General features: G+C 34.8%; 1 pseudogene; it reads right to left on the bottom strand.

The window, feature by feature from the left end:
* Positions 1-911: 911 nt before the first annotated feature.
* On the bottom strand, positions 912-13,975 carry LOC132108446 (integrin alpha-E-like; annotated as a pseudogene).
* Between the last annotated feature and the right edge of the window lie 599 nt (positions 13,976-14,574).

Below are 14,574 nucleotides of genomic sequence, written 5' to 3'. Positions count from 1 at the left end.
AACATTTAAAACAATGCAGGGGTATAACAATATATAGGGTCACAATATATTGTAATACTAAAGTGCAAATGTATTATGGATAGCAACAATATTGTGCACCAAATATGAAACCTTAGACAATTTAATTTGGTATCAGATATAGTAAAATCACCCAAAACAAATCACATTATTTAGTACAATATCTTAAACTTTTTAAATGTTCTGGTGTCACTCTTGTCCCGTGAATTGAAGGATCAAGTTCATGATGATATATTACTAAATTCAGCATTTTAATAAACAGTGGTTTACCAGTATTTCAGAATGATTTTAACAATGTTATGATTAGAAAATAATCTTTGGGTCGAAAAGAGCTAAAAATACAGATACAAGTATGGAATTGTTTGAAACTGCAAAGGATCAACTTTTATTTGAATATAGTCGCAATAAAAACAAAACAATGTGCTTTTGTAAAATAAAGAAAACAAACAGGGTGCGCTCTCTTCTGTTTGGAAACTTTCTTCAACTTCGACGAAAGTTTGTATTTTGAAGAGTCATTCATATAATTCCTGACAGTAGCCGTTTATTCTTAACTTTATGAGTAATTATGTTGTTTGGCTATATATAAAAAGCTACATATTTTTAGTTATATTATATATTTACCTATTATCAGACTAAAATCAGTTTTCAGAGTATAAAATATTGGTCGAAATAGTTTTAAATAGTTGGAATAGTTTTAATTGTTGTACAATGAGTGTATATAAACTATGCTATATATAAACATAAATATGATTATAAACTATGATACCTCTAACAAAAATTAAAGTTGGTTAAAGTAAAAGTGTGGTAACTATGTTTTTTGCAGGTTACCATTTCTATGATGGCAGCTTTACTACAAATACCAAGGTATTTATTTAGTAAAACCATAGTTAATTTTCATAAGGGATATTAATGTTTAGACTATATTTATGTACATTTATATAGCTGAATCATACGGTGGCCGAGAAGTGCAAAACAGACCACAACTCTGAAAACAAATTACAAACGCAAATACAAATCTTAAAAACTAAATAATTCAGAAAACGCAACAACAATTCTGAAAACTGTATATAACAAGTCAGACAACACAACGTCAAATCTGAAAATAAAATACCAAGTCAGAAAACAATGATAAATCCAAGTAGCCTAGGTCTCTGCGGACCAAAAAGGAGGCGTTTCGCAAATGTTTGAGGTCCGTTTGAGGTGCCTGAAATGTGGCAAGGCTACACAAGGGACAGGGTGAAAAGAAAAACAAGAATATAACTTTCATCTTACAAACAATATATATTTTTGACACAAACTTAAGCAAAATATATGGTAATATATGATCCCTCCTGGGCTGTGCCCTATTCTTCAGTTTGGACTCTGTGCTTGGTCCAATTTACGTCGGCGACGGAAAAAGCCACACTAAAAATGAGATCACAGAGTCAGTATAGATCCTTACAACTCTCACAGTTTCCTCATTATGCACAGGATTAAGCATAAAACACTAAAATAACCAACTATATTCACCAAAATTTGCAGTACACAACTGCAGATTCCTGCAAGGAATACAATATCCAATGCAATGTGCTTGACTTGATCTTCCTTGTAAACAACATCAGTGTAAGTGTGTAGACAGATAGGAAGTGTTTGCTTTACCTTAATGAGAATGACAATGATGATGAAAAGGAGCAGAAACCCCCCTATGGATCCTCCAATGATGGGACCTATAGATGTCATCACATGCAGCTTCGTAATTATCACCTCCACCTGCATGGCATGATTAAATCTATTAGTAACTATCTAAATACGTGGTAACATGTTTGAAAAAAAGGACCGCAGCTCACCGGAATGGTCCTCGAAGCATCCTTCGCAGCATAGACAGTCTCATCAAAGCTGTATGTTCCTACGGCAGTGATCTTGTTTGATTTCTCCTATCAGTTAGAAAATATTAATTGTATAAACAGCCCGCTGCTGCAAATGATTGTCAGAATACCCAAACTATATAACCATACCTGAACATCATGTATCAAAACATTGGCATCAATAATGATTTTCTGCAGCTTTTCTGCAGTCGTGGTACAACTGATGACATAGGATCCCTAAATGCACAAAAATATTAAATATATTTCATATTTAATCTACTTTTATTTAACATTTTTTGAAATCAGGGGCATTTTTTAGGGTAATATCATACCTCCACTTTAGTATTTTCTCGAAAAACACACTCCTAATTTGAAAGGAGCAATAGATTAGTTTGAAAGCTTTCATGTTGTAGATTGTTTTTATATAAAATACAATATAGTCTATGAACTAAATATTGCTTTGCATGTGATACCTCATGTGGTGTGACTCTAATGTTGTCCAAATCAGTTTTGAAGGTGTCCTTTGTTATAGTTACAACTACACTGATTTTAGAACCATACTTATTTTCACCTGAAAACTAAAACGGAATACAACATTTAATGTGTAATGTAAATGTAAAAAATCATATTTAGGTCATTCTGTTTTGAGATTGAATTTTTATATTACTGTACCTGGAATACAAACTGCATCTTCTGAGTCTTTCCTTCTTCTCCTTCTTTAATACTAAGTCTGCTTGGATTGGCTGAGCTGTTGTTGAGAAACAAATAATGATAATAATAATCATAAATATACATAAAATTACAAAATCGAGCGGTTTTAAGATACTGGTTGTATGTTAACCTACCCAGTTAGCTGGAGTGGTAGGGAATACTTCACAGCAAATGAATATATTTTAGAGTCCAGAATTTCCAAGCCCTTATTCTGACTAAAACCAGAGAAAAGGTTTTCAAAATAAATGGTTAAAAATAAAAAAGCAGATTTTTATACATTGTAAAAATGTAAACTTATTTAATTAAAAGGTTATTGGAGCACATTTTACAAGACGTTCTAAAAAAAAATTTCTAAACTAAATTATTTTTAGGAAATGCAGCTCTCAAACCTGGTTAGATTAGCATTAATCTCAACATTCTTCAAATCTGATTTGATGTCACTGAGCTGCCATGAGATGAAAAGGTTGGTCTAAAAAAACAACATTTTTAATTACTGAAAATCAGCAGGAAAAAAAGATCAGATTTCCGAATGTTTCAAAGATGTGTCACTGATACGTACCTGTACTCCTCTTTTGAAAACAGAGTGTTGAAGATTACACTGTATCTGATTGTCATTCTTCACAGGACAGGTGGCACCTTCTATTTTCTGTAAGTGAGACACCAAACCAGTGTCACATATCTATTAAATGTATCAACAGCAGATTTAATTGTCTTTTGAAGATAAGCTCATGTTTTAACCTTTTGTCTCAGTATGCTGGGGAAGGTCAAAGTCAGGGTGGTCATATAGGAAGGGTCTCCAGTGTTTATAAGACTGAAATTGATACTCAAGCTTTGAGTTTCTCCGATTATGATCGAAGTTTCACTGAAATAGAAATTATTTTAGTTACAAAAACTCAAAACAAAATTAAAACAGAGTACATTTAATCAGTACATACCTAATTTTTGAATGAGATAATGTAATGTTTGGTTTACAATCAGTAGAATTGCAATCCTTAGTAAAGGAAATCTATAAAAGGCAAAAAAAAATAAAATAAAGATAATTATATGATATTATCATTTTAAATGTTATTACAGATATTTAAAGTCATTTAATGAACCACTTCACAATTGGATGAGATTTTATTTTTTATTTATTCAGCAAGGATGCATTTAATTATTCAAAAGACACATACATTTGTCCCAACTTATTGTATTTCAAATAAATGATGTTCTTTTGTAATTAAAGAATTCTGAAAAAAAGCATCATGCTTTCTACAAATCAGCATATTAGAATGATTTATGAAGGATCGTGCAACAATGAAGACTGGAGTGGATTTTGAAATATAGTCAGTTAAAATATAACAAATATAACAGAAAACAGTTATTTCAAATTGAAATTTTTATATTAAATATTAGTATTTTCAGCTGATTTCTGATCAAATAAATGCAGCTTTGATGGGCTTAAGACACATTTGAAGAATCTTTCTGACTCCAAATGGAGTGAAGTAGTGAACAAATAGTGAAAGACAAATGTTGAGAAATCGTTATGTTATGAATATGCTTAAAAACATTTTACCTTCTTTACAACCTCTGTTGGAGTAAATGCATCAAGGATTCGTGGAGGGGTTTCATTTCGATGTAGATCCAATGAAAAATTCATCTTAAATTCAATAGGTAAAAAACAATCAAAACAGCCCTGAAAGGAAGACACAGTTGTTCTCAGTCAGCATCATTAATAAAGAGTCATCGCTCTCAATTGATTTTTATGATAAATAATTTGCCTTTTACAGAATGCTGTCAATTTTTCTCACAATTTGTAGTCCCAATAGGATTAGGCTGAAAATCTGTCCCTGTTTCAAGTTTTATTTTCTTAAAAACTGGACAAGTGGGGTAGGTAAAATGAGCCAACATACCAAATATTTGAGGTTGATAAAAGGTGTACACTCTACACTTGGTTTCAAGGTTAAGGATTTTTCTAAGGGATCTCTGTCTTCAACAGTGAGGCGCTTTTTGTTTACTCCAGAATCCAAGGCAATTTGGTACTTAATAGGAAGATCAACTTAAAATGACAGAAAGTGAATATGGTTAAAATAATCATAAAGATAGTTCTGGATCAAAAATACTCACTGAACTGAAAGAGAATACTTACTTTTAAGATTTTCATTAACCACTTTAAAGCATATTTGGTACTTTATGTCAAACTTGCTGGATATTTCAGTCATCCGTTGATTGAGAGGAATTTCATCTGGAATGATTGTTATTTCTGGTTTGATAACAATAACAGGGATAGTCCTGTAAAAAAATAAAAAAAAATGAAACAATATCTACAGAGAAGGTCCCACCATCTATAAATGAAACAGAAAGTACACTAAAGTATAATATTAAAATAAATAATTGTTTGTCACTTTGAACAATATAACAAGATATTTTTTACTCACTCAAAAATAAGCACTCCCCCTTGACTTCCAACAGCGATGAAGGCCTTATTTGATGCTTTATCAGGTGCACCACTTACTGACAGACCGAAATGCACAAGTTTCATTCCAAAATCCGAGGGTGAAATTTTCTAGGGAGGAAAAAGTAAATTACAAATAGACTCAAATTTATATATATATATATATAAATTTGAAATTTTACAACAATTGATTTCAAATAATAAAACATTATGTAAACACTTTAACAAAGAGTAAATAATATATGCTGAAACGCACTTGTGAAAATATAAGTCCATGTTTGAATCCATTGTAAATGTAAATGCTTCCAGAGGAATCTGTTTCTAGAGGAGCTCCAACTGCTACATCATTGAACTTGTTCCCATCAATGTCTCCTATAGAGGCAATGGCTGCACCAAACCTGGCGAAGGTCTGACCTTCATCACCTTTCAGCTCAATGGACACGCTCTCAAACCTGTCCTGCTATGGGATGATTAAAAATACCCCCGTGAGATGTAACCAGTTTAACCAGTCCACATTTATCCAAGAGCTGAAAGGAGAGTATGATCTTACATGATTCAGTTTGTACACTAGCACTTTGCCTTCTTCTCCATTTCGATGAAAATGTGGTGCTCCAACTAAAAGATAATCTGTGTATTCATCTTTATCAATGTCCAAGGCACAAAGAACCGATCCAAAGTAAGATCCAACCTATGATAATTATACATAATTTATTGCTATCATATATCATATGTATATAATTAATTAACAAATGCATAAACTAGAGCTTCTAACTGACTGACCGGCAAATAATCAATCTTTAATTTATAATTTATAATTTTATAATTAATTTTTTAATCTTTAATATTTAATTTAAATGTATTGTATTGTATTGTTTAAAAACTTTTCAGAGGTTTTAAAAGCTCATACTGACATTTTTATCAAATATTTCACTTTTTCTATGAATTCATGATATGTATACCATTTCAAGATTACTCTGTTCATTTTGGTGGAAACTGGTCTTAAAAAATAACTTTCTTTGATTGATTGATTGAGTGCCAAAAAACTTAAAACAAACAGTCTGGTGTGTTAATATCAACAGTTTTAACTTTAAATACCTGATCTCCTTGGAGCACATACTTTGTAGAGCCATTAAAAATAAAAACCCCACCAGTCAAGTTATACCGTGGTGCACCAGATATGTAGAGTATTTTACTGGGTTTTACTTTAGCAGAAGTGACACTGTAACCTGTGATTCGGGAAGAAGATTCAACAAACATGAACCTGAGATGACTTTCAATTATTCAGATATATACATTAAAAAATCAACTTATTATACAACATTTGTTTTAAAGATGTTTAAATTCTCACCCAAATAACTGACACCTCATCAAAAACCTTTACTCACCTAAATAGGAAAATTTGTGTCCATTATTAGAGTCATTCAAGAATTGCACTGTGTCACCAGATTGCAAAAAGACTCCACCACTCCAGTCATAGGCTCCTACGGCTCCAAAAAGATAAGAATTCTACACAGAAAACAAAAACAAATGAATGTTATTAGTAGAATGTTTAATCATCTTGGGAAATGTTGTTGCAAACATCCACACATTCTTAATAGTGATACAAAGATTAGTTTCTCAAATTAAAGCTATCAGAAACTAAAAATCCTTCTTACGTCCTGCAATATATGGGAGCTGAATCCAGCTTCAGCCAACTGGAACTGAAATCCTGCACCTTGCTGAGTGCCTAAGACACAAAGTGGTCAGATAATTGCATGAAAACCAGTAGATGGCAACAATTGTTGGTCTTCACGAGTAAGTCATTGACCATTCACTTAACAACTCATTAAAACATGCTAACTTTTTCAGGGACTAAATGCTCTTTATGGAGGAGTCATTGAAACATTCACTTAACCATTTCCTTCAAGTACGCTGATTCATGCACACACAAAAAACATCTACATGTGTTTATTGGAGATAAAATGCTTGATTCTACAATGGCTTTGTTCAGAACAATGTTCGTTTGCAATGAATGTGAAACGGGAGTCAAGCCCGTATTCTTTACCAGTAACCATAGCGACAGTGACCTAAGTAAAATCAAAGATGGCGACGTCCATAAAACTGAAAGTCTTATCACTTTCTGACACAACAAGATTCAAATCGAGCTGCGAGTTCTTTAATCAAATCTTCAGCGAACCAACAGCAGCTTTTAAATTTGGGTGGGGAGAGAAGCATTTGAAACGCGCGCAGAACACAAAACTGACAGAAACAGCTCCGGTGGAAAACTGACGGGATTTTAAACTTGGCATGCGCTCTGTGCAACCAAAGTCATATGGCAATATGAACACTGTAAAAAGCAGGAATTTTCATGCACACTAAAACGCTGCCAGATATGGTGTCGACATTTTTAGCACGTTTTTTATGCCGTTTGTAGCACTGATCTTGTAGTCACAACAGCGTAGCCTATATTATGGCGCAAATACTGTTTGTTTAAAAAACGCCATATTTGACAGCGTTTGGCTGTAAGCACTATAGATTAAGCACTATAGATTGTTTTTTGTGTGTGCATGAATCAGCGTACTTGAAGGTTAATCTATAGTGTAATTCTGAACTTGTTGTGAGTCCTTAAAATTTTACAGGTATGAGTTTGGTTACAGATTTCGGATGTCACGCCCGTGAATAACCAAAATCTGAACATAACGGTTGCTGCTGTGTGAACGTGGCCATACTCAATTAATTTAATTCTGGTCCACTGAAATGTTGTATAAAAACAGTGTCACTCTGATTATCAGAAAGGCTTAATTTTACAAAGGCTGTTTATGTAGCTCATCCAATCAGATTGTAGTATGCAAACTATCCACAGAACTGCCTTTCTCTATTACAGCGTAATGTTTACTGAAACTTTCTTACCTTCGATTCCAATTAAACTTTGTTGCAGGGATGACAGAATATCATCTAATGCAGCATAATTGGAAACATTGAAAAATTTGCCACGGTCTGCTATCTCCATCATCTCTCGTATTGCTTTATCTTTTGTCAGAATGCCATCACCAACCTAAAGGTAACAGTGGTTATTGCAAGTGTATGGGTTTTATGATTTATTTAGTTAAACCATCATAAAATCCTATTAGCAAGCTATGAGTAAAAAAGATTATATGAGTGTTTTAGTAGGACTCTAGATGTATCTGCAAGACAAATTAAAATAAATGACTGTAATTTGTAACTCCACAGATGATGTACATTTAAAAACTTTAAAATGTTATTTATTATCTATAATGCTGTGGAAAGCAATAAACAGGACACTTACTCCTATAGAATAGCGAGTGATGCCTTTCATTTGTGGCATCTTCAAAACATCAGTAAGATTCATATCATCTCCCAAAATTTCTCCATCAGACAATACAATGATAATTTTTTTGGAGTTTATCTTTGATCCATTCTCAGGGATGAAAATATCTGTGCTGTAAACACCCAGTTAAACCAGTGAGATCATGACATTAACTTATCACCAACAAATGTGCTCCATGTCAATCATGTCATATTTCATATCATAATCTGTAAACTCACAGGACATGATGGATGGCTGAGGCGGTCTTTGTGGTATTGTAAATTTGCTGTATTTCCTTGACCTTTTGCAAGGTTTTGGCCCCATTTTCATTGTCTTGTAGTGAGAGCTCTGTCCTGATCTTAGTACCATATTGCACTATTGCAAAGTTACACTGAAGAGAGAGATTTTTTTTGTTATTTTTTTGTTTTTAGATGAAATACCTTTTAAATTGTTTTTCAAATGTGTCATAATATGTTTTAGTTTATACTTGCATCAAAACATGTGTTCCAAACATTAAACATGACATTGTAGATGAAGTCTTTGGCTCTCTGAAAGTCAGCAGGTTCAATGCTACCGGAGCCATCCAACACAAAAGCAAAATGGCTTCATTGATCTATGCATCTGTAGTACAACACCATCAGTATGAAATAACAGCCTAAATGCTGATTTGTTTCAAAAGCTGAACAAAGATTAGTACCATCCTCATCCTCATCTTCCTCTGTGTCATCCAGCTGGGCGTCTCTTCTCATCCTCCGTTTAACTTGCACATATTGACAGAGATGTAAAATAAATCAGATTCCTTAAATGAGTAACACCAGAGCCAAATAGAGAGAGAGTTGCGACAACTCCATTGACTCCAATGGAACGCTTTTTTTACAGCAATGGCGGCTCATGGAGCCTCTCAATAGTTCCCGGAAGTAGCAGCAAACCGATGCCCCGCCGTAGAGATGAAGCAGAACAAACCGTTTGCGATGTACTTTTAAAAGGTGTTCGTGGATGAAAACCAGATGAACTGGGATAGATTGCTGCCATATGTGATGGTGGCTTATCGTAGTAGTGTGCAGGCAAGCACTGGGTTTACACCGTATAAGGTGTTATTCGGTCAGGAGATGGTCCTTCCAGTGGATATTATGTTGGGAGTGGATAATATGCAGAAATTTCAGTCAGTAAATGAGTATGTGACTGGAATAGCAGAAAGTTTATCTACCGTAGTAGCAGCAGTAAAAAGGCATCAGAGTCAAGCTTCTCAGCGACAGAAGACATGTGCTGATTTTCGAGCAAATTTCCACTACTATGTAGTTGGTGAATTAGTTTGGATTCAAAACAAAGCTCGTAAACGGGGTGTGTGCCCTAAGTTGCAGAGACGATTTAAGGGGCCATTTAAAATCTTGGAAAGGGTGTCTGATGTGCTGTATAGAGTACAGCTATCAGAGGGGGGTTCTGAGAGTGTTGTGCATTTCAACCGATTGAAACCTTATGTTGCCTGTTCTGTTTCAGAATCTATGGGGCAGGATAACCAAACTACTCCTGTGGACCGGACTGTGGAACAACACCCGGAGGTCGAAAGCCATGCAGGAGAACATGATTTTGTGTGGGGGTATCATCAACCTGCTGCTCCAGAGGCTGTTCAGACAATGGAGAAGACCGCGGTATCTAGCATTGAAGGAAATCCCCTATTAAAGTCTTCAGTGGAAGATGGTCTTTACAGTGGAAATTTGCATCCTTCTCCCGTGGACACTGGTCTAGGTGAGATGCAGCAGGAGAGTGGTTGTCAGAGGAGAGAAGGTGGAGGTTCCCTTCCAGAGCTATGTCTACAAAGGATTCAGCCAGCTCGTTCTCGGAGACCACCAGCTTGGTCAAAGGATTATAATTTGATGTGACTCGAGGACGAGTCCTGCCTACCCGAGGGGAGGGGATAGTGTGATGAACGCTGGGGATTTGTCTTCCTGGTGTGGTTTGGCTCATCTGAAACTTTCTGCGGCACATTTCATTGATGGCCTGAAGGAAGAGATAATTGATCTCACCTGGAGTGAGGAGATTTAAGGAGAGTGAGAGAAGCGGAGAGGAGGCAGCACGGGACTGGCTTGTCGCGCTCGGGAATGAAAAGGGGACGTTTTGTGTTGCTCGAGACCGTTAGGGTTTGTCCGGCAACGAAGATAGCTAGCTAGACCAACCTGTGTAGTTAGATAATAGTGGGGCTGGGGGGTAGGAGCGCTGGCCACATGTTCCAGGAGCGGTTAAAAGCCTTGCTGCCCAAAGAGACCTCGTAAAGCCCAAAGACACTTTATAAGTTCCGAAGAGAGCTGTGACGGCCATAGAGGACTAATTCAGGCCAGAACCAGTGATTAATTGCCGTGACTGTGGGGACGGGAACAACGCTAAGGAGAGCGCGTGCTGTTGTGGACTGCCTGGCACGGCTGATTCCTTTCCCTATACCCCGGGTCGGGGTCTTGTGTCGTGGAAACGGGGAAGTGTTCTATATTTTAATTATCATTTTGAGCATGTGTGAGTGAGTGTGTATGTTGTATTTTAAGATTGAGGTTTACGGCCATTATAATTCGTGTATGCTGGACTAGGGACGTGCTGATTTTCCACTAAAAAACTTGATTGCTGTGTGATCACGATTTATATTGTGCTGTGCTGGTCTGAGGTTAACCACTAGAGTGCAGTGGAGTGACGTGTTTGTAGTTTCACTTGTGTATCGCCGTTTTTCCTAGTGAGCGTACTGAATTGATGTTTGATGAACTAAATGCTGTTTCACATAATGACTACTTCTCTAAATTGAACATTGTCAATAAAATAATACTTTCCATTGAAGCCTGTGGTGTGGTGTACCCTCTGTCCTCCATTGAAATCTAATTAAACCCCTTTACAACCCCCCCCCCCCCCCCCAGTTTAGAGGTTTATTACAGTAATATACTCATGTGATGCCAAGCTGAATTTTCAGCATCATTACTTTTGAATGGCAGTGTACATGTTTTTATACGAGTATGCCTGAATATATTGTGTATTTGAATAAGTACATAATTATATTAATATATGTAATTGTAAGAATTGTAAACGATAAGCTTAATTTTACATTTACTTAAAATGCTTATTACTGCTGCTAACAGTATAGTGGAGTGCAAGCTGAAAATCAACTGTCACCAGCCTGTCTCTGTATATCTGAAAGTCATCAATATGACATTTAGTTAACATGAGATCAGTGGAAAAAAAGAACAATATGTAACGTAAAAAGGCAACCGCAACCTGTGTTTATACAACTTAACGTTAGCCTGAATTAAGTTTTTAAAATAACGTTAAGTTAATTGAACACTAATCCTCAAAAATTACCTGATTTGATATTTTAAAAACAACATCGCTATAACTACACATTCATGCTACATATGTCGGTGTGTTGTATAAATATATAAAATAAATGCATTTATTGACTCCTTATTACCAGAAATCTCAGTTTTGTCACTCTCAGTTTGAATGGCCGCCAACGCACTTCCTGGAACTATCTGAAGTCTACATGAATCACGTGACAACCAAACATTTCGAACTTCCGTTGTCGCAACTCTCTCTCTCTATGGCTCTGAGTAACACTAAGGCAACAGTTTATTTAAATTTCAGATGTGCTCTCCAATATTTCTGAAGCATTTAATGTGGTTTTAACTCCTCTCGTTTCAGACAGGCTTTTAACGAAGTGAAGCCATTTATTTGATCAAAGCTTATATCTTAGATTTTATTTATTATGATAAGAATGGTTTAGTTATTTAACTTTTTCTATTTTCTTTTGTCTCTCAACAAGAATATAGTCTTGGTAGATGGCATGACATTAAATTATAAACAAACTAACCTTCCTCAATCCTTCCACATTGATAATGATTGTTGTTGTTGTTGTTAACTGAGAAGAGATTTTGAAAGGTAAGGGTTTAATCTGTTTGAAATCTGAAATACTATAATGAAATCACCCGATCTTACCTAATGCAACAGGATTCAGTTTTCTACTGACTCTTCCGGAGGGATTCATCAGTTTACAATCTCCATTCAAATCCTCAGTTACTGACTTTTTTATGCAAACTTGATTACACATCTTAGGAGAAGAAAAAAAAAACAAATCAAAATATTTGATTTTTATCTTTCACAAAAAGTCATTTCCTTTCATATTCAACTATCAATTTAATTCCAACAAAACAAACAAATGTTAATGTCTTATTTTAATGAGAATTTGTGGCAGATTTTAACTCATAGATACACTAACTCAGAAGATTAAAGTTTTCAGTGGGAAAGTGCTGATATGGTTTCGAAGGAACATCACAGTTATGACTCACAACGCTGATGGCTTCCTCCTGATAGTCACATCATTCGGAACAATTTCCAAATGTCCCAATAAATAAAACAAATACAACTCCCCAGGAATAACTGTGGTATCCTGACATTTCTAGTCCTATTTTACGTTTTCCCACTATTTTCCAGCTTTCTGAAAGATATGTCCTGTTCTCTTAAGAAGAACTGATACATTTCTGTCTGCATATGTAATGGGGAAGATACAATCTGTGGTTTTAACTGTGTGACAGACTCAAAACATTTTCTTTGTGGTCAAACTTTTGTAAGTAAAGTTGAGAATAAAACAGTTGGCAGCCATATGTGACATCCTTGTAAGGATCTTTATAAATACCATAACATGTTGTTCCTCTTCTGATGTCAGGCTTGATACTGATGCAACCGGTCTCAGGCCTTTAGGTTTTTCATCTTTGAAAGAGATATTGATGTAATAAGACTTTTACAGTGAAAAGGTAATTGTGTAAATCAATGAGGACATTGTAAAATTAACAAAGTAAAGTTTAAAATCGTTATGAAAAGACAAAGACAAATGTACCATCAGAATTCACTTCAACGCATTCATCCTTTGAGATGCATCTGAAAAGTGCTCCATTTGTCGGGGAAGGAACAAAAACTCTAGAATAGACAAATTAAAACAATTTTACAAAATTGGGATAATCTTAAAAAATTATCTCATTTAATTTACTTAAACACACACACACACACACACACACACACACACACACACACACATATATATATATATATATATATATATATATACAGCTAGAATTATATACAGCTCTAATAAATTACCCATCTGTCAATTGAATGATGGTTTGACCAAAGAGTGGATCATCTTTTTTTAAATGCATCACAGGAGTTATTTGAATGCTGAACCCGCTCACACTCCATATGACTGTAACATACAAAAATAATTCAGACCACATACTTTTATTTCATGGGGACAATTTAATAAGATTCATTATTTTTTTTATAATATTATTTCTGCTTTTGCCCAGATATTTTCAGATTCAAATAAAGAAAAGTTTAAAACATGACATCTCAAATAAATGTTATCAGCAAACATTTACATCAACATTATAAATCATTACATACCAATCATAAATAGCAGTCCTCTGTACATTTTGTGAATTTGATCAACTCCACACTTAAAAAAACATATCGGCACAGTGAGGAAGAAAGCAGCTCCTTTGTGGTCTTCAAATAAATGTATAACAGCACACAGTCCTGTTCTGACTGTTAAACCCGCCCCCACCACACACACTTTAAACAGCATTTTTTCTCTTAAATGAAGCTGAATTTAAAATTATTAGCTTGTTACACAGAATGATATAGTTGTTGTTGTTGTTGTTTTTTCGACCAAGACAATTTTATGGTGTCGATTTTTGGTTTTAAATGTATTGTTGGTAAACTATTTTAGCTTTAATAAAAGTTTATTTGTAGTAGCAGTAGTAGTAGTAGTAGTAGCCCTTTATTGTCACTAGTCACAAGTAGCAGCAAAGCCATCAACCTGTCCATACATATACATACATACAATATGACAAACATTGTTAACATGTTACCTATAGAGAGGGTTTTTGTCAACCTTTTGAATTAGTTCTCCATGAAGGAGATTATGACGTGGTAACTTGGAGTAATTTGGAGTAGCTTTGTGGAAATGGAGTTGTGTGTAAATGAGATCCTTTTTTGTGTAGTATATTTAAAGTATATTGTGGAGATAAGTGTGAACTCCTGAAGTGGCTACTGGTTTGAAAGCCAGTTTTAGCCATGGCTTCCAATGTGGAAGAATTTCTGAAGGAACCTTCGGAGGAAGCACTTAAGAAGTGCACCAAAGAGCAGCTTTTGGTGATTGCTGCTCATTATAATATAGAGCTCACTAGCAATGATAAAAAAAACTTAAGATCATTAAAAGTTTAAAGGGCACTTTA

This window comes from Carassius carassius, chromosome 28 (assembly GCF_963082965.1).
Source record: "Carassius carassius chromosome 28, fCarCar2.1, whole genome shotgun sequence".
NCBI lineage: Eukaryota > Metazoa > Chordata > Actinopteri > Cypriniformes > Cyprinidae > Carassius > Carassius carassius.
Note: the sequence above shows the minus strand (reverse complement) of the source record. Positions and strands in the feature narration are given on the sequence as shown.